This window comes from Mustela nivalis, assembly GCF_964662115.1.
Source record: "Mustela nivalis genome assembly, chromosome: X".
NCBI lineage: Eukaryota > Metazoa > Chordata > Mammalia > Carnivora > Mustelidae > Mustela > Mustela nivalis.
The window spans coordinates 23924303-23945948 of record NC_139040.1 but is presented as its reverse complement, the minus strand read 5'-3'; positions in this window follow the sequence as shown (position 1 = coordinate 23945948).

The window sequence follows — 21646 nt, the reverse complement described above, 5'->3', positions numbered from 1 at the left end:
CAATTCATAATTAGAACTCATATTACTAGACAATAAATGACTACAAATTAATTTAATTTACCATAATGTTTTATTTTTAATTCCACTGCAGAACAATGGATGTTATATAGTAAGACTTCATGGCATACTTTTTACCATTGTAAAGGCTGAAAATTTGGGAGATTGATAGATACAGATACGTATAGATTGCTAAATATAGATATATTTCAATTGTAAAAGTAAATAATTCTTATAACATTTATTATTTATTGAGAGCCTATTTGTGTCATTGGCTGGAGGACTGTGCTAAACATTTCAAATGCACATTCAGCTTCACAATAACTTTGTATGGCAGGTTCTATTTTTATAGCCATATTTTAAAATGAGGGGACTGAGGCCCGGTAAGACTAATAACTCCCCCATGGTCACACAGCTAGTAAATGGTAAAGACATGTTGTGGAATCCATGTCTGACTCCAAAGCTTTGAAGACTAATAAATGCCCTATATTATTCAATAAGTACAATTTTTCTATTTCCATCTCTTTAAAAACCATGTAAACTGTCCCTGTGATGGAAATTTTAGAGATGTTGCATCCTGTGCACTTTTGAAACATGGTCAGAATTCCTAAAATAAAGGAATAAATACTGAATGCCTCTTATATATAACACTCCAAATTATATATAAAGGCAAAATATGATTAATGAGATATATTTTCTTTTTTTACAAATTCTTTTTAACTAATATGAAATATAATAATATGTGCCTACATTGTTGTAAAAATAACACCTGTATAAATAGTCTAAGCATTCTGTCTCTCCCGATTCTTTGATAATATAATTATGTAATATTTATGTATAATGTGTTTATAGTCACTGTTCAGTCACTATTTTGTATTGATAAAAGAGGTGTGATAATTTCATCTAAAATATTGGGTGTTATATGTAAACAGTGAATTTTGGAACCTTACATCAAAAACTAGTGCTGTACTGTATGATGACTAACATAAAATAATAAAGAAATAAAAATACAGTATATGCAACACATTTAATTTATGTCTATACTTCCAAATTTTTCTGAGTTTTTAATTTAAAGATGTAAGATTTACAGACCAGAGTCAAGTGATATTGAGAAATTTAGTGTTGTGTATCAGCTTGCAAATTTGAACCTTCATTATTGGTTTCTGATTACTTCCATTTTTAGGAAACCACAATGTCTGCTAAAACCTGAAGTTATACACAGTACATTTATAGTTAAAATAGTATATGAAATGACATGATAAAATTTCAGGTGTCTGCATGGTCTCCTGAGTGTCAGGGTCTCTATTAGGTATTTTTGTTACCTATGAGGGCCACAGCGTATGAGTGCAAAAATCTTGTTAGTCATTACTAGTTTATTTCTGTATTTGTTACTGCTTTTTGCTACTAACACACCCCTGGATAAATTTGTATTAGCCATACCTATTTCCCCTACAGATTCCCCTCCACTGGGTGAGGACTTATATGAGTGGTTTCAGACCACCATCTTATCCTATTCTCTAGTTACTTCTTATTTTTAAAATGTTATTTTCTTTTTTTTAAAGATTTTATTTATTTATTTGAGACAGAAGTCACAAGTAGGCGGAGAGGCAGGCAGAGAGAGAGAGGAGGAAGCAGGCTCCCCGCTGAACAGAGAGCCCGATGCGGGGCTCCATCCCAGAACCCTTGGATCATGACCTGAGCCAAAGGCAGAGGCTTTAACTCACTGAGCCACCCAGGCGCCCCTAAAATGTTATTTTCTTAATCAGATTACAAAGTCACGGATTTATGTAACATTTACTACTTCATTCACACGACCGTATAGTTCTAGATATGCACTAAATGGTTTATAAAACTTGTAATTATCCTGTTAATAAACTAATAAAGGAGAGAAAGCAAAATGAAATATCAAAAAGTGGAAGTAAGATCTTTCAAAATCAAATTACTTGAGTTGTAAAAATGAAGGATTTTAGTTGATTTGTAATAATGCCACATAATTTGCTTGAAGTTATCCTCTAGATAATATAAATAACTTAAAACAAGTTATGTGACATTATTCTATTTATCTCTCTATATTTATATGTTTCTTTTCAGCTTATTGGAAAATTTTATCAACTGTGTCTGTCCAGCTTTCTAATCTCTGAATGAAAAAAAAAAAGGTCTATTAAGTCAGTAAACAAGTTAGGTTACTAATTTAAAATTAGTTAAGGCAGAAGATTTATTTCACTATGGTAGCATGAATATAAGTTTGGTTATTAGGTATGATTCAAATTATTTTGAAAATATTACTAATTTTAGCCTCAAAGCTAAAAGAGAAAGAGAAAAGTGGGATAATAGTAGAACAGATGGGCCAGTAACTAGTCTTTTTGTAGAAATATTCAATTATGAAAGTTTATTTTATGTATTCTTCTATACAAAAATAGATTTTATGAATATAGACTTAATAGATTGGAACAGATTCTCAGGTACAAAGGCATCTGGCTTCAGAAATGGGATTATATAATCATTTCTGATGTATTGTGTAATGATATAAAGTAAGGGGTTCCTTAACACTATTTTTGACATCTTGTCTTCATTTGAATGTACAGACCTTGGATTATCTTTATCAATAAATATAAAACCCTAAAAAATAAAATATAGTTAATTAAGCTTATTTTAAAACAATATATAATAATGATACCCTGTTATTTATAATATACGTAAGGCAAACTACTCTTGAATTACTACATTGGATAAATTTTCACCTAGTCTCTAATTATAATACAATCCTACCATTTCAAGCTGTGATCTTGTCAAGTTTCCTAAGATAAGCAGCTGTGAAGGCTTCCTCCAAACCTCATGATGCAGAAGCTGGTAGAGATGACTCAGCAGGCTATGTTTTCCCTATCAAGGCACTACTAAAGTCATATGGTGTCAGATGGGGGAATAAAGAAAAGAGTTTTCACATTATTTAATTTACTGGAAACAAAATCATAGGGAAGAAGGTAATTTTGATTCCATGACCTCTGTTTTGCCCTACCCCTTTCCAACTTCTCTAAGAGGAAGGAATGCGTCAGAGCCCAAACTTGGTCTTTGTTTAATAAGAGAGCAGATTCAGTGCCATTATTTGTTTTATGGAAGGCACAACAGTGCATTCATTGGTCAAAGGAGTAGACTTCAGAGCCACATGTGGTTTGGATTCTAGTTCTATGGTTTGCTAGCCTTGGAACTGGGTCAGTTGGTATACACCCTTTGCATTTTGTCCCTTACCTATATATGTCCCTTACCTATATAATATCACCTGTGCTCTGAGGTTTTTCTGATGATTAAAAAAGTGTTTAAATAAATAGAATAATGTCACATAACTTGTTTGAAGTTATTTATATTATCTAGAGGATAACTTCAAACACACACACACACACACACACACACACATGGAACATGTAAACCCTAATGGCTTTCCCTTACTTAGCTTTACAAGAATAACTTGGTTATGGTAATGAGGGTTTTTGAGTGCACACTGCAGTACAATGCACACTTACCATTACCAAAGTCTAGTACATGCAGGGATACAATGTTTGCAGAGTTAGCTTTTTGTATACTCATGTATAGCTCACCATTCCTTATTATCTTTCCAGTCTATAGATAAATATTTACATGGGATTATATTAGATTATCAAGGGATAGTTTGGAAGGTTTTGTTCTGTGAACCAGCCATATTAGGATTCCTCCTGCCAATAGATACTGATATCAAAATAAATATGCATCCCTGTACAAAGAGTAGATCTTTGTTTAGATTTAGGGTTTTTTCCACCTCCTGATTGTAGTTAAATTGGACAGAAGTGACTGAAAAAAACTATGTTGATTATGTTCTAATGTCAGATAAGGTACATAAAGGAAGGCATGAATGAGATTATGCCTCTAAAGTTCATTGACAAATAATTCTATTCCATGTTCTGTAGTGCCTTAATTTGATACAGATGCTGAGTCATTATTTTTCCTAACTTAGACACCAACTTACTCCTAACTTCAACTCCACCGTATATACAAATTTCTTCTAATTCTTTATCTTTACTCTGAACTGACATGTCCAACTTCCTACTTGGTATCAAAACAGAACTTCACATTCAGCATGTATAAATTCAAGGTCTTGATTTTGACCCCCACACTCCTGAACTTTGATTGCCTCTTATCTTTTTTTAAGTATACTGCTTCCCATCTTAATGAATAGTACCACCATCCATCCAGATGTGCAAACTAGAGTCCTAAGAATTATTCTTGACATACAATGCTTCCTTATAATTCAGGCTCAGTGTCCTTCTCATAACAGTTTCAAATCAACTCAATTCTCACTCTCTCCATTACTACCATCTTTTCCTAAGCCACTATTTTGGCTTGACAAGTAATGGCTTCCTACAACCATTTTTGCTTTCTTCCATTCATTTTCCACACTGCAGTTAGAGTGGTGTTTCAAAAATGCAAATATAGTCATGTCACTGTACTGATGTAAACAAACCAATGCTACTTTCTTAGGATAAAGACCCAAATTCTTTTTTTAAAATATTTAAAATTTATTTCCATTGTTCCAGAATTCATTGTTTATGCACAATACCCAGTGCTCCATGCAATACGTGCCCTCCATAATACCCACCACCAGGCTCAAATTCTTTTTTTTTTTTAAGATTTTCATTTTATTTATTTGACAGACAGAGATCACAAGTAGGCAGAGTCAGGCAGAAAGAGAAGGAGGGAAAGCAGGCTCCCCGCTGAGCAGAGAGTCCGATGTAGGGCTCCATCCCAGGACCGCGGGATCATGACCTGAGCCGAAGGCAGAGGCTTTAACCCACTGAGCCACCCAGGTGCCCCACGAGGCTCAAATTCTTAATGCAACTTATAAGGTCCAGCATATGACCTATTTTCTCCAACCACATTTTTACCTTCTTCTCATTACTTTTCCTGTTCCAGACACTCTAACCATTTTAAACTTCATCAATTTATATTATATAACTTCATGCCTTGGATCCTTGCTTGCATGTTGCTTTCTGTGACTGGAATGCTTTCTATCTGTGGTGTCTCCCTACCTTTTACCGTACACAGGAACCTTACCTTGCTAACTCCTTACCTTTCAGATTTTAGTTAAGGTGTCACTTTCTTAAGGAAACCCTTTTTGAGTCCTCAGACTAGGTCAGGTCTATCATACATAGAGATCCCCTTAATTTTATTTTAATGGAATTTACCACAGGTGAAATTGCATGGTTATTTCTGTGATGCTTTGTTTAATATCCCTATCTACCAAAAGAGTGAACAAAAACTCCATGAGGACAGAAGAAGTATCCATTGTGCTCACCACTGCATCGCCAGTATCTAGCATATCATAGAAACAATCAGTATTTGCTGAATAATGCTGACTGAAATTTTAGAGACCTTGGATCTCTGTTTAACTGGTAGAACAGAAACCAGCTCTTCATGCTATTTGATCAACCACCTCTAATTTAACACAGCTTAAAGGGAAGAACTTTTGTTACCTTCAAGTCATATCTCAAAAGTTACCCCCATTATGATAACCTCTTTGACTGCCAGGTAGGTTTGAGGGCTTTTGTACAATAGTACACACTTCCCTTATGGCACTTAACATTCTTCATTGCAGGGATTGACTTGTCTAATTCTAAAGTAAGTGCAAACTCCTTTGAAGTAGGAATATTTTTAACATATTTAGATTCCTAGAACCTATCACAGTACCTGGCATATAGATGGCCCATACACATTTGCTGAATGAATGAACAAATGAATTCACCTTTTATCCAAACCCTTGCTAATAAAATGTAGTAGCATTCTGAAGCCTGATTCATGTAATTTCAGTTTTATTCTTGAATTAGCTCAGGCCACCAGACATCCTGGATCAAAGGATCCTATTAGCTCAATATTTGCTCGATCAGTTTCACTCACTTTCACTTTAATGTTACACTTTAAGCAGTTATCAAAGGCCATTTAAAAAAGATCCAAACAACTATATGAATATCGCTTCTGCATTTATTGTAAATCTGTTATGAAGGGCATTGTTTATCATATTGCTCAATGTCCCCTTTCTACAATGTCACACTTAAAATTAATTTTATAGTTTAATGCCAAATCTTTTATCTCTGTAGAATTATTATGTTTTATCCCTTCTGACCATGAGAAATATATGAGTGCAAACTATGAAGTTAGAGAGTTCTTGATTTGAATCTTGGCTCCACTTAGGAGTTTAGTTTTGTGACACTAGACAAGATAGTTTTACCAACCTTAGTAACTTTCCCTGTAAAATGAGAATAATACCTATTCTCCATGGTTGGAGTGAAGATAGGTATTGTTTCAAAGCACCTAACAAAGTTTCTGGTACATTATACGTGTTCAGTATATGGTAACAATAATTTACTTCCCCTGTCTTGGCTGCTAGGAAGCACAAACACAAAACATGATATTAATCATAGCAACTACATAAACCTTTCCACCTTTTCTTTCTTGATCCTTCCTGATTGTGATTTTTTGAATTTTACTCTTTTTTTAACTAAGTTTTTAATTTTAATTCCTATATAGTTAACATACAATGTTATATTAGTTTCAAGTGTACACTATAGCAATTTAACAATTCTATACACTATTCAGTTCTCATGATGAGTATTCACTTTAATCCCTCGCCTAGTTCACGTATCCCCCTGCACATCCCCCCATAGAAATCATCAGTTTGTTCTCTGTATTTAAAAGTATACTTATTAAAAAAAAAGAAGTCTACTTATTGGTTTGTCTCTTATTTTCCCCTCGTTCATTTGTTTGGTTTCTTAAGTTACACATAAGAGTGAAATCATATGATATTTAACTTTCTCTGATTGATTTATTTCACTTAGCACTATACTCTTTACCTCTATCCATGTGCTTGCAAATGGCAAGATTTCATTCTTTTTTATGAGTGAATAATATTCCACTGTATACAGATACCACATTTTCTTTATCCATTCATCCATCAATGTTGAATTTTATTCTTAAAAGCAACCTCAGTTAATTATGGAAATAAGGCATATAAAACACAAATATTCCCTAATTGAATATATAAATGCATATATATAAATATATAAATGTTTTATAACTGCATAAAATATAAATGAATTACTACCTGTGAGCTCTGAGCAACAAAAACCATTAGCTTTATTATAACTCTAAAGTTATAATTATCATAGACTGATGTAGAGTAGTAAATGTTGAATTTATGGGACATGGAAGAAAACCCCAATATTTCTATAAGTTCCCCCACTTTAGGTACCACAATATCGTAAATACTACAAGTAGAGTTCCTCTCCCATCTGGTCATGAATATACATGAAAATGTTATTGACTTGTTATCATCAATAATAATAGAATCAACAATAGGAAGGATTGCTTAGAAGAAAAGGACATGAAGAAAATAACAATAGAAGGAGAAGAAAATGGTTAAAATATTTTAAGAAGAAAAAATTAGAAAATTTGGGAAGATCACAGAATATTGACTTTGCTTATATCCTAATTTCCTTCAGGTTGCCCTTATAATACTTTTCTTCAAGAAGCAACTTAAAGACTAAACAATCACTTTACAATATGTCATCTGACTAAAGAGACATATTATAGAACATACATTTGAGTTTATCACAGATATATTTGTGGGGAAAAACGAGTTTTGAAAAGTGGGCAAGATGATAAGGCAATAAGGTAGTTTGAAATGTGAATGATTAATAACTAATGGTTGCATTTATTTTATAATGATTTATTACATGCATATGATATTCTAAGAAGGTATTAGATATTGGGAAATACAAATATTTATGAGACATAAAATCTTTCCCTTCAATGAATTGCCATTGTAGTGTGATAAAAAGATAAATGGAAGGTTCAGGAAAAGAGGCCAAGTTTATTCACCAGACACTTATATGGATAACTATTATGTATCAGGATCTTTTCAAGGACCTAGTCACCATATACATTTTAAATTAAAATTTGTCATTCACATGTATTTGCATATATTTAAAAATATACACATCTTATATTTAATTATAATAGCCTCTGTGGTTTCTTTTAAGACTTTATTTATTTATTTGACAGACAGAGATCACAAGCAGGCAGAGAGAGGCAGGTGGAGAGAGAGGAGGAGCAGAGAGCCCAATGCAGGGCTCGATCCCAGGACCCTGGGATCATGACCCGAGCTGAAGGCAGAGGCTTAACCCACTGAGCCATCCAGGCTCCCCTGGTTTTTGATAACCTATGTTGCATGATGGTTTTACATATATTGTTGCTGTTATTCACAGCAAATCTGCATAATAAAGGGCATTCTTTCAACTTTACAGATGAAGGCACTGAGGTAAACTATTTTATAGGTGAACTTATTTCAGGTGAACTGAAATAGCTAATTAGTAGACATGAGATTGCAACCGATGGTCATGCCTTTTCCCCTATTGCACTGTGTCTACTACAATATTCTTAGCCTTTTCCAGGGCAAAAAAAAAAAAAAAAAGGGTGGGGGTAAGTGCGGCACGAGGATGGGATCAAGCAAGACAATATGCTCCAGTCCCAGGGCCTGACTACTGATAGATTTGGAGAGCTACCAAAACCTGGGTAGTCCCCAGACCTTCCTACTTAGCCCTGTCAGCATTTGCTAGGTGTGGTAAGTAACCTCTAAGGTGGCTCCTAATGATCCCTGTCTCCTAGTTTCCATACCCTTATGTAATCTCCTCCTCTTGCATTGAACTGCCCAATAGAGTATTCTATAGTAACTCCTAGAATATGGCAAGATAATGGTATGTCACTTCCCTGAAAGACTGACATTCCTCTCTATGCCCCCACCATCCCTCTCTTATTCTTTCACTAGTTATCTCTAAGAGAATGCCAGATGCATATTGTGAATTTGCCTTATGAAGAGACCCACTTGGTAAAGTGTTGAAGTCAAATTGCCTACAGCCACATGGGTGAGCTTGAAAGTGTATTTCTCCTCCCCTGTCCTAGATAGGCTATGGGATGAGTCCACAGCACTGGTTGAGATCCTGATTGCAGCCTGATGAAAGACCCTGAGCTGTAGAGACCCAGATAAGCTATGCCCAAATTTTTCTGATCTACAAAAATTGTGAGATAATAAATTAGCTTTATTTTAAGTTACTATCTTTTGGGGTAATTTGTTCCACAACAATAAATAATGTATACATTAGGGAACTAATGTTTCCCAGATTTGTAAATATTTGATTCATCAAGAATGATGGCTGGGCATTGACTCAACACAGTACAAGACTTGAGTTCTTGAAACATTAAAATATTTGCTACGTATTTAAGAAGCACCTGACCCATAATCTATAATTTTAGTTCTTCAAAACAACTCTATGAAAATACTATATTCAACCTCATTTGGCTAATGATGTAACTAAGACACAGAGATTTCCAAGTTTGTACAGCCAGTGAAGTAGCAAAGCATTGATTGTATCAAATACTGTGACTCTGGAGTGAGCTTTCTTAAACAGTCAGCCGTATTGTCTCAACTATATTATATATTCTCAGTATATTTCCTAGAGGTTTCCTAGGTGGTTCTGTCTCTCCCAGTTTTTTTTTATAAGGAAATGAAAGGAATATTGATCAAATTTATAGGTAAAATTGAACTGGAAAGTAGAGTGCATATATACCTAACAGAAATATATAGATATAGATATAGATGATATATAGATATATAGATAAATAAATTGGGGCACTTTCCCACATCAAGCATGGCTACACTTAATGGGGATATGCACTATATTTCCATATTTAAAATATTTAAGTGTAAAATGGAAGCAATGTATCTTCACACTTAGAAACTTTGGGATTTTATTTGATAGTAAGTTCAATGAGTGAATGGTCCTCTGATTTTAGGCTATAATAATAGAAGTGTAGTACATAGACTGAAGCAAGAGATAACTTTACTCCTTATAAGTAGGTTAGATTATATGTGAGGTGCCACAATTATAATTGGCCGCCTTATTGATCCACTAGAAGGGTGCATTATCAGGACATTGTTAGGGGTGCTTCTTGCCCCCAAGGGGACACTTGGAGAACTTGAAGGTGTGCTTTTTTGTCTTAAAGTTTAGTTGTACCTGACATACTTCAAGCACTTTTTTTTATAATAAATTTATTTTATTGCATTTGCTAAAGAAATACATATTTTTATGGATTATGTGTCTAGGTAGGCTTTATTATTTATGAATTTGAATTCAGTGAAGGGGATGTTGCAAAATATGATCATTAGATCTGATGAGCTTGCTAAGAACAGCACTGGTACATATTTAGGGTAAATGAGCGGGGTGGTGAGGAGACCTGAAACCATATTATTTTGGAAACTATGGGAGGAGTTGAGGTCGTGTGAAAAGGAAAGAATAAAGTTACTTTAGGGTAGCATGACAGTTATTTTAAATATTGGTGGCTTATCCTCCAGAATAGATACTAGAATTGTTTTATGTTTTTCTAAGAGCTAAAATGAGACAAAGAACGGAAATTTCAGAGGGGAGATTTTAGTGAGATAGAAGGGAGACATAAACAAAGCATTCTTTGATAGACTAGACACTTTCACATGGTTGAATTGCAAGTCACCACATGTAGTCAAGTACTATCTGCTTGAGCAAATAGTACATGTGAAATAATCAATGAAAATGTGTTAAGTAAATAAATAAATTTCATATAAAGGAGTCAAGCATTAGATAGGTCATTTGAATTAAGATAAACTCTAAGGAGAGGAGTCAAGATGGTGGAGAAGTAGTAGGCTGAGGCTACATCAGGTAGCAGGAGATCAGCTAGATAGCTTATCTAAACATTGCAAACACCTAAAAATCCAATGGGAGATCAAAGAGAAGAAGAACAGCAATTCTAGAAACAGAAAATCAACCACTTTCTGAAAGGTAGGACTGGAGAAGTGACTCCAAAGAGACAGGAAGATAGACCATGAGGGGAGGGGCTGGCTCCCAGCAAGCATGGGAGCAACAAAATCGGGACTTTTAAAAGTCTGTTCTACTGAGGGACATCACTTCAGAGGCTAAACCGGGGTGAAGTCCACACGGGGTCAGCGTGGCCTCAGGTCCTGTGGGTCACAGAAGGATCAGGGGTGTCTGAGTGTTGCAGAGCTTGCAGGTATTAGAATGGGGAAGCCGGCTACAGAGATGAAGATGAGGAGTGAGCTCTCAGCTTGGGGTTACCTTGAACCTGTCTCAGCCTGGGTGAGCTCAGAGCACAGCCAGAGGCCAGGGAGATGAGAGTTATTGGGGGCTATTCTCTGAGGGCACACTGAGGAGTGGGGCCCCGAGCGTTCGGCTCCTCTGGGCCAGACACTAGGAGGTGGCCATTTTAATTCCCATCCTCTGGAACTCTATGGAAAGCATTCAGGGAACAAAAGCTCCCAAAAGCCAACCCGAGAGGATTACTCAGCCAGGCCCCCGGTAAGGGCAGTGCAATTCTGCCTGGAACAAAGACAAATGAGAATCACTACAACAGGCCACTCCCCCATAAGATCAACAAGAAATCCAGCCAGGACCAAGTTCACCAACCAAGAAATGCAAGTTCAATGCCAAGAAGAGCAATGGAATACCAGAGGAGGAGAAAGCAAAGCACTGAACTCATGGCTTTCTCCCCGTGATTCATTAGTCCTGCAGTTAATTTAATTTGTGGGGTTTGTTTATCAATTTTTTTTCTTCTGCTAATTTTTTTTAACTTTTACCCTTTTCTTTTTTAACACTTTTAAATTAGTTTATCTAATATATATATATATATATATGTATATACATATATACATATATATATGAAATATATATAGAAATACATATAGAAATATATATATTTCTTTTTTATACTTTTTCTTTGTTTTCTTTTTTAATTGTTTCTTTTTTTAACCTCCTTTTATCCCCTTTCTCCCCCCGATGATTTGGGGTCTCTTCTGATTTGGTTAAAGTGTATTTTGCTGGGGTCTTTGCCACTCTTTTAGTATTTTACTTGCTCCTTCATATACTCTTATCTGGACAAAATGACAAGGCAGAAAAATTCACCACAAAAAAAGAACAAGAGGCAGTACCGAAGGCTAGGGACGTAATCAATACAGACATTGGTAATATGTCAGATCTAGAATTCAGAATGACGAGTCTCAAGGTTCTAGCCGGGCTCGAAAAAGGCATGGAAGATATTAGAGAAACCCTCTCAGGAGATATAAAAGCCCTTTCTGGAGAAATAAAAGAACTAAAATCTAACCAAGTTGAAATTTTAAAAAAAGCTATTAATGAGGTGCAATAAAAAATGGAGGATTTCACTGCTAGGATAAATGAGGCAGAAGAAAGAATTAGCAATATAGAAGACCAAAGGACAGAGAATAAAGAGGATGAGCAAAAGAGGGACAAACATCTACTGGACCACGAGGGGAGAATTCGAGAGATAAGTGACACCATAAGACGAAACAACATTAGAATAATTGGGATTCCAGAAGAAGAAGAAAGAGAGAGGGGAGCAGAAGGTATATTGGAGAGAATTATTGGAGAGAATTTCCCTAATATGGCAAAGGGAACAAGCATCAAAATCCAGGAGGTGCAGAGAACCCCCCTCAAAACCAACAAGAATAGGTCCACACCCCATCACCTAATAGTAAAATTTACAAGTCTTAGTGAAAAAGAGAAAATCCTGAAAGCAGCCCGGGAAAAGAAGTCTGTAACATACAATGGTAAAAATATTAGCTTGAAAGCAGACTTATCCACAGAGACCTGGCAGGTGAGAAAGAGCCAGCATGATATATTCAGAACACTAAACAAGAAAACATGCAGCCAAGATTACTATATCCAGCTAGGCTATCATTGAAAATAGAAGGAGAGATTAAAAGCTTCCAGGACAAACAAGGCTGAAAGAATTTGCAAACACCAGACCAGATGTACAGGAAATATTGAAAGGGGTCCTCTAAGCAAAGAGAGAACCTAAAAGTAGTAGATCAGAAAGGAAAAGAGACAATATACAGTAACAACCACTTAACAGGCAATACAATGGCACTAAATTTATATCTCTCAATAGTTACCCCGAATGTTAATGGGATAAGTGCCCCACTCAAAGGACACAGGGTATCAGAACGGATAAGAAAACAAAACCCATCTATATGTTGCCTACAAGAAACTCATTTTAAACCCAAAGAAACCTCCAGATTTAAAGTGAGGGGGTGGAAAACAATTTACCATGCAAATGAACATCAAAAGAAAGCAGGGGTGGCAATCCTTATATCAGATCAATTAGATTTTAAGCCAAAGACTATAATAAGAGATGAGGAAGGACATTTTATCATACTCAAAGAATCTGTCCAACAAGAAGATCTAACCATTTTAAATATCTATGCCCCTAGCATGAGAGCAGCCAACTATATAAACCAATTAATAACAAAAATCAATGAACCACATCAACAATAATACAATAATAGAAGGGGACTTTAACACTCCCCTCACCGAAATGGACAGATCATTCAAGCAAAAGATCAACAAGGAAATAAAGGCCTCAAATGACACACTGGACCAGATGGACATCACAGATATATTCAGAACATTTCATCCCAAAGCAACAGAATACACATTCTTCTCTGGTGTACATGGAACATTCTCCAGAATCGATCACTTCCTGGGTCCTAAATCAGGTCTCAACCAGTATCAAAAGATTGGGATCATTCCCTGCATATTTTCAGACCACAATGCTCTGAAACTAGAACTCAATCACAAGAGGAAATTTGGAAAGAACCCAAATACATGGAGACCAAACAGCATCCTTCTAAAGAATGAATGGGCCAATCAGGAAATTAAAGAAGAATTGAAAAAATTCATGGAAACAAATGATAATGAAAACACAACGGTTCAAAATCTGTGGGACACAGCAAAGGCAGTCCTGAGAGGAAAATATACAGCGGTACATGCCTTTCTCAAGAAATAAGAAAGGTCTCAAGTATATAACCTAACCCTACACCTAAAGGACCTGGAGAAAGAACAAGAAAGAAAGGCTAAACCCAGCAGGAGAAGAGAAATCATAAAGATCAGAGCAGAAATCAATGAAATAGAAACCAAAAAAACAATAGAACAAATCAACAAAACTAGGAGCTGGTTCTTTGAAAGAATTAATAAGATTGTTAAACTCCTGGCCAGACTTATCAAAAAGAAAAGAGAAAGGACCCAAATAAATAAAATCATGAATGAAAGAGGAGAGATCACAACTAACACCAAAGAAATAGAAACAATTATAAGAACACATTATGAGCAACTCTACGCTAACAAATTTAACAATCTGGAAGAAATGGATGCATTTCTAGAGACATATAAACTACCACTGAACCAGGAAAAAAATAGAAAACCCGAACAGACCCATAACCAGTAAGGAGATTGAAACAGTCATTAAAAATCTCCAAACAAACAAAGGCCCAGGGCCAGACGACTTCCCAGGAGAATTCTACCAAACATTTAAAGAAGAACTAATTCCTATTCTCCTGAAACTGTTCCAAAAAATAGAAATGGAAGGAATACTTCCAAACTCATTTTATGAGGCCAGCATCACCTTGATCCCAAAACGACACAAGGATCCCAACAAAAAAGAAAACTACAGACCAATATCCTTGATGAACACAGATGTGAAAATTCTCACCAAAATACTAGCCAATAGGATTCAACAGTACATTGAAAAGATTATTCACCATGACCAAGTGGGATTTATTCCAGGGCTGCAAGGTTGGTTCAACATCCACAAATAAATCAATGTGATACAATACATTAATAAAAGAAAGAACAAGAACCATATGATACTCTCAATAGATGCTGAAAAAGCATTTGACAAAGTACAACATCCCTTCTGGATCAAAAATCTTCAAAGTGTAGGGATAGAGGGCACATACCTCAATATTATCAAAGCCATTTATGAAAAACCCACCTCTAATATCATTCTCAATGGAGAAAAACTGAAAGCCTTTCTGCTAAGGTTAGGAACACGGCAGGGATGTCCATTATCACCACTGCTATTTAACATAGTATTAGAAGTCCTAGCCTCAGCAATCAGACAGCAAAAGGAAATTAAAGACATCCAAATCAGCAAAGAAGAACTCAAACTATCACTCTTCACAGATGATATGACACTATATGTGGAAAACCCAAAAGACTCCACTCCAAAACTGCTAGAACTTGTACAGGAATTCAGTAAAGTGTCAGGATATAAAATCAATGCACGGAAATCAGTCACAATTCTCTACACCAACAACAAGACAGAAGAAAGAGAAATTAAGTAGTCCATCCCATTTACAATTGCTCCCAAAACCGTAAGATACCTTGGAATAAACCTAACCAAAGAGGCTAAGAATCTGTACTCAGAAAACTATAAAGTACTCATGAAAGAAATTGAGAAAGACACAAAGAAATGGAGAAATGTCCCATGCTCCTGGATTGGAAGAACAAATATTGTGAAAATGTCTATGTTACCTAAAGCAATCTACACATTTAATGCTATTCCTATCAAAGTACCATCCATTTTTTTCAAAGAAATGGAACAAATAACCCTAAAATTTATATGGAACCAGAAAAGACCTAAAATAGCCAAAGGAATATTGAAAAAGAAAGCTAAAGTTTGTGGCATCACAATTCCAGATTTCAAGCTCTATTACAAAGCTGTCATCAACAAGACAGTATGGTACTGGAACAAAAACAGACACATAGATCAATGGAACAGAATAGAGAGCCCAGAAATAGACCCTCAACTCTATGGTCAAATAATCTTCAACAAATCAGGAAAGAATGTCCAATGGAAAAAAGACAGCCTCTTCAATAAATGGTGCTGGGAAAACTGGATAGCCACATGCAGAAAAATGAAATTGGACCATTTCCTTACACCACACATGAAAATAGACTCAAAATGGATGAAGGACCTCAATGTGTGAAAGGAATCCATCAAAATCCTTGAGGAGAACACAGGCAGCAACCTATTCGACCTCAGCCGCAGCAACATCTTCCTAGGAACAACGTCAAAGGCAAGGGAAGCAAGGGAAAAAATGAAATATTGGAATTTCATCAAGTTCAAGAGCTTTGCACAGCAAAGGAAACAGTTAACAAAACCAAAAGACAACTGACATAATGGGATAAGATATTTGCAAACAACGTATCAGATAAAGGGCTAGTGTCTAAAATCTATAAAGAACTTAGCAAACTCAACACTCAAAGAACATATATTCCAATCAAGAAATGGGCAGAAGACATGAACAGACATTTCTGCAAAGAAGATATCCAGATGGCCAACAGACACATGAAAAAGTGATCCACATCACTCGGCATCAGGGAAATACAATCAAAACCACAATGAGATACCACCTCACACCAGTCAGAATCGCTAAAATTAACAAGTCAGGAAATGGCAGATGCTGGCAAGGATGTGGAGAAAGGGGAACCCTCCTACACTGTTGGTGGGAATGCAAGCTCATGCAACCACTCTGGAAAACAGCTTGGAGGTTCCTCAAAATGTTTAAAATAGAACAACCCTATGACCCAGCAATTGCACTATTGGGTATTTACCCTAAAGATGCAAATGTAGTGATCCGAAGGGGCATGTGCACCCGAATGTTTATAGCAGCAATGTCCACAATAGCCAAACTTTGGAAAGAACCTAGATGTCCATCCACAGATGAATGGATGAAGAAGATGTGGTATATATACAGAATGGAATACTATGCAGCCATCAAAAGAAATCTTTCCATTTGCGATAACGTGGATGGAACTAGAGGGTATCATGCTTAGCGAAATAAGTCAATTGGAGAAAGACAACTATCATATGATCTCCCTGATGTGAGGAAGTGGAGTGCAACATGGGGTGTTAAGAGGGTTGGATTAGAATGAATGGAACAAGATGGGATTGGGAGGTAGACAAACCATAAGTGACTCTTAATCTCACATAACAAACTGAGGGTTGTGGGGGGGGGGGTTTGGGAGAGGGTGGTGGGGTTATGGACATTGGGGAGGGTATGTGCTATAGAAAGTGCTGTGAAGTGTGCAAACCTGGCGATTCACAGACCTGTACCCCTGGGGATAAAAAATTCATTATATGTTTATTTAAAAAAAAAAGATAAATTATAAGGTTCTTTCCTACTCTGAAAGTCTGTAATTAAGACTCTAAAATACAAGTATATTTATACATTGCTGTAAATCATGTGTTAAAAATGTGGGGGGCCACATATATGACAATGGAAAGAAAAATGAAGGCATATTTGATCTATATTTAGAAATGCTCAATTACCTATAGTGCAAAATAGGTAATGACTATCAATCTGTGCAAAATTGCCAAAGTCTTTTCTAATAAAGCATAGATTACTAGTTCATGTTTGGTAAAAATTTTTAAGTGTCCAAGCTATGTAAAACTAGGAAATACTTTTGTTTTGTTAACTTAAATGATGGAAGAAGGCATACATGTCAAGTGTTCTCATTTACTGTATGTACAGTCTGGTGGCAGTAAGCGAAAAATTCAGAAATGAGATTTAACTCATTTAACTCTTTTTATCAATAAATTGATACTCTCTTTATAAATAGACATTGTTAATGACCTACTAAATGTATAATGATATGCTAAATTCTGTAAAGCACCTGTAAAATAATACCCAATGTCCCAAAAAGCTTATTTGATTAGGAAGATAGGATAAAAATAATACAGCACTTAAAATAATTTTTTAAATTCTGAACTATAAAATTAAGTGCCAAGATAAGGAATCATAAAGAAGTTTTAAATTATAGGAGAGTAGGGAAGGAAATTACCTACTACGGTCTGTGGTATGGAGAGAATTCATGGATGAAATATGACCTTCTTGATCCCTGAATATTATTTGGACAATAAGAGCAGCACCATATAAAACTAGTCTAATGGAAGCAGAATAATTGTGTTATGGAAAAGTGGGAAATTGATTTAAACAATTAAGCTAAGAGACACCCAATTTATAGGGGGCCTTAGAAGTCATGAACTATAATACCAGCAAATAGGGAAGTAACATAGCTTTTTGATAAGATGAATGATACAATGGGTGTATCATCTGAAGGAAAGTAGATTAGCCATGATTTACTGGGTGAACTTAATTAGGGGGAAAACAGACTATAGAGACAAGTAGACTGTAATAATCCATGGGGGAATAGTGTTTTAGAATGATGTAATTTCTCTGGGAATAAATTTGGGGTACAAACATGTCTAAATAATACTAACAAGACTTGCGTATTGTGTATTACCTGGGTATGAAGAAGAGGAATTAGTTAAGTGACTACAATATTCTGAACTTAAGAATTAGAAAAGAAAATTAAAAAGGAAAGGAGAGTAAGCAGGGGGATTTTTAAACTGTTTCAATACTGAGCAACTGAATTTGAGAGGGCTCAGTAAAAAACAGCCTCATGACTTGTAAAATTCCTTTAGGATATATCTCTCTTTTTATAACTGCCACATGTACAAAACAGTAGTATTCTTTGGCTTCTTAAAGTGGAAGATGTAACAGATACAGTAGGCTTTTGAATTTGTTACTTAATAATAAACATGATAAAAATCATGTTAATAATTCCTAAACAGAATGTAGTGGTAGGTATCAGGGAAAGCAGGAAGCTACTCCAGCATCATCATTGTTCTCATTCTTTAGAAACTTACTAAAGGAGAAAAAAAAAAAAAAATATATATATATATATATATATATATATATATATATATATATATATGGAGGATAAAGCATTTAAAGAGGTAGAGGTTCAAGTGCTGGTTGTAATTTTATATCTTTCAAATGTTCTCATTAACCATTTCTTTATCTTGGCAAGAAAGATTCTATTTTGCTTTAAAGAACTGCCTTCAGTATCATTGCTTTTTGAAGGCAGATACCCTTAGTTTGGTCAGTACTATGGTAGAAATATAGAGAGTTGCATCCTATATGCATGTGGGAAACTTAAAAGTAAACAACATATTTTTTCATACCCAAATGTCCTAGGAAATTACTAATGGAATTACAAAACACAAAGAATAAAGAAGAAAAAAATCAAGAGGTTCAAATTTCTAGACCTTGGGTCCTATCCATATTATGTTAAAAAAATCTGGTTTAAAATTCCAAGAAAATTGCATTCAAACCAGCTAGATATTATACCTGACTAGAGTTGATCACAGTGTACTGCATGTAGTAGGCATTCAATAAATGTGAGTGATGATAGTAATAATCCAATAAAATTTTAAGCTTTTCAACATGTTGAGTTGGTAAGTAGCTAAAGTCTTACTCTGTTGTAAACAAACAAACAAAACAAAACAAAAACACTAGGGAACTAGAATGATAACCCTAGCTGATTATACTGTTCACCTAAAAACTCTTTGTTTTGTACTCTTAGCCAACATCTCCTCATTTCCCCCACCTCCCTGCCTCTTTTTACATTGTTCTACATTCTGCTACTGTGTATTTGACTTTTTAGATTCTACATATGTGAGATCATGCAGTCTTTTTCTTACTGTATCTGGCTTGTTTCATTTAGTGTAATGTCTTCCAAGTTCATCCATGCTGTCACAAATGACAGGATTGCCTTCTTTTTTAAGGCTAAATAATATTTCACTATACATACATATTCTGTGATTTCTTCATTCATCCACTGATGGACGCTTAGATTTTCATATGTTGACAATTATAATTAATGCTACAATGAATATAATAGTGATCATTTCACTGTGTATATGCATAGCAAATCATCAGGTTGAACCTCTAAAATATATGTTTTATTATTCAAAAAGTAAAGAAATAAAAATAAAAAGTGGGAGACACCTGGGTGGATCAGTTGGTTAAGCACCAGCCTTCTGCTCAGGTTCTTGGGATTAAACCCCATGTTGGGTTCCCTTCTCAGCAGGGAATCTGATTCTCCCTCTGCCCATCCCCCTGCTTGTTCTCTCTCTCTCTCTTTCTTCCTCTCTCTCCCCCTCGTTCCAACACTTCCTCACTCCCTCAAATAAATAAATAAAATCATAAAAAAAAAATACTGGAACACCCTGCTTTCTTTTGGCCTGTATACAGAGTCCTGGTTCCCATAAAGGGAATTGAATTATAACTACCAAGACTTTAAAATTTGGTTCAGTCTCCTGGCTCTTTGTACATATTATGCCAACAGTAGAAAGAATGAAGACTGAGTAATATATGGAAACATCTTTGATAACAACAGAGAATAAACTCTCTAGGCTTTGAAATGAAGGAGAGATTAATTTACATCTACAGAATCTTATGCACCTAAATGAGCTATTTTTGTTCTCTTTCATGCACTCTCTCTCTTCTCTTCCTGCTGGATTCCACAGACAAATCAAAATAAATTTACAGTAATAAAAGTAAGTGGTTAAACATGCTGTTCTTGAATATATTCATAAAGGTTTTTTTCCCCACCTACTGCTACTTGACATGGAGTTTCAAATACTCTTTATTTCCTTGGTAGGAAAGCTATTTTATCACAAAAGCACAAAATGTCATTTGGGAAGATTAATAACTTTTAAAAAATTACATTGTAGACCATAAAGAATGTAACAACTTGTGGTTGTTAGAGAAATGTTACTGAATACATTGAGTTAACATATGCAAACGGCAACAACTCTCCTTTCTTTTTTAACTTTCCAGTCAAAGATATTTTTACAAGTTTTAGATGAAATCATGTTCTGAAATTTAAATCATATGCTTTCCTTGGCATGAGAAAGACTACTGACCTTCCTTAAGTACATAAAGCAGGGTGTCTCATGTTGTTTGAAGATATTTTGAGTTTACTTGTTAATGTGAGCCCTATGTGAACAAGGAGCCTTGCTTGAGCTTGTTTTTAAAAGTGGAGGGAGTGCCAGATCCCAATTCTCCAGTGGAGAGCTGGCAAGTTGCCCTACTCAATATTCATCTACTGAGCAGAAAAATATTGATGTTCACAGAAGAAAAGAATTAAATATGCACTTTAAAAGTGTAAATAAAATGTGTCACTTTATAAGCATTTGAGAATTAGTAAGAAACAGACATCCCAGCTTTTACTGACACACTGAAATCAGCCATGGTAAAAAAAAAAAAAAGAAAAAGAAAAAGAAAGAAAGAAAGATAGAATGTCATAGGGTTTACTTACTGTGTCTTGAAATTCTTATACTAATAAAAGTATTATTACTTGAAGCATATAAATACATGAATTATCTAACTTTTACAATCTCTGCCAACAAAACAGAGATCTAAAGTTATAATACTATACAGAGAGGGAAACAGTAGACATTTATTGGTCTTTTTTTTTAGACTTTTGCTTTTATTATGGATTAATTGAATCCTCTCTGAGCTATTGACTCACTGATTTACAAAACTCAGGACATGAAGGTAGGCAATTTCACAGAGTATTTTGTTTGCTTGACCAGATAAGCAGATATTATTGGGACAAGTTAAAATGACCAGACCATATATTATCACAAGACTCAATTATATTTCTTGCAATGTGTAAATTGGACCAAGATGTCACACTGAAGTTCAGCTATCCCAAAACCCTCTGACCTTGGCAATTAACCATCTTGACAGCACTATATCACTAAGCAAAACTGGGGCAGATGGTGAATCCCAACACACATTCATTATGCAGCATAAATGAGTAAAAATAATGTTTCTTTTTGTTTGGGAGCATTTGTAAGTGGTGCTGTA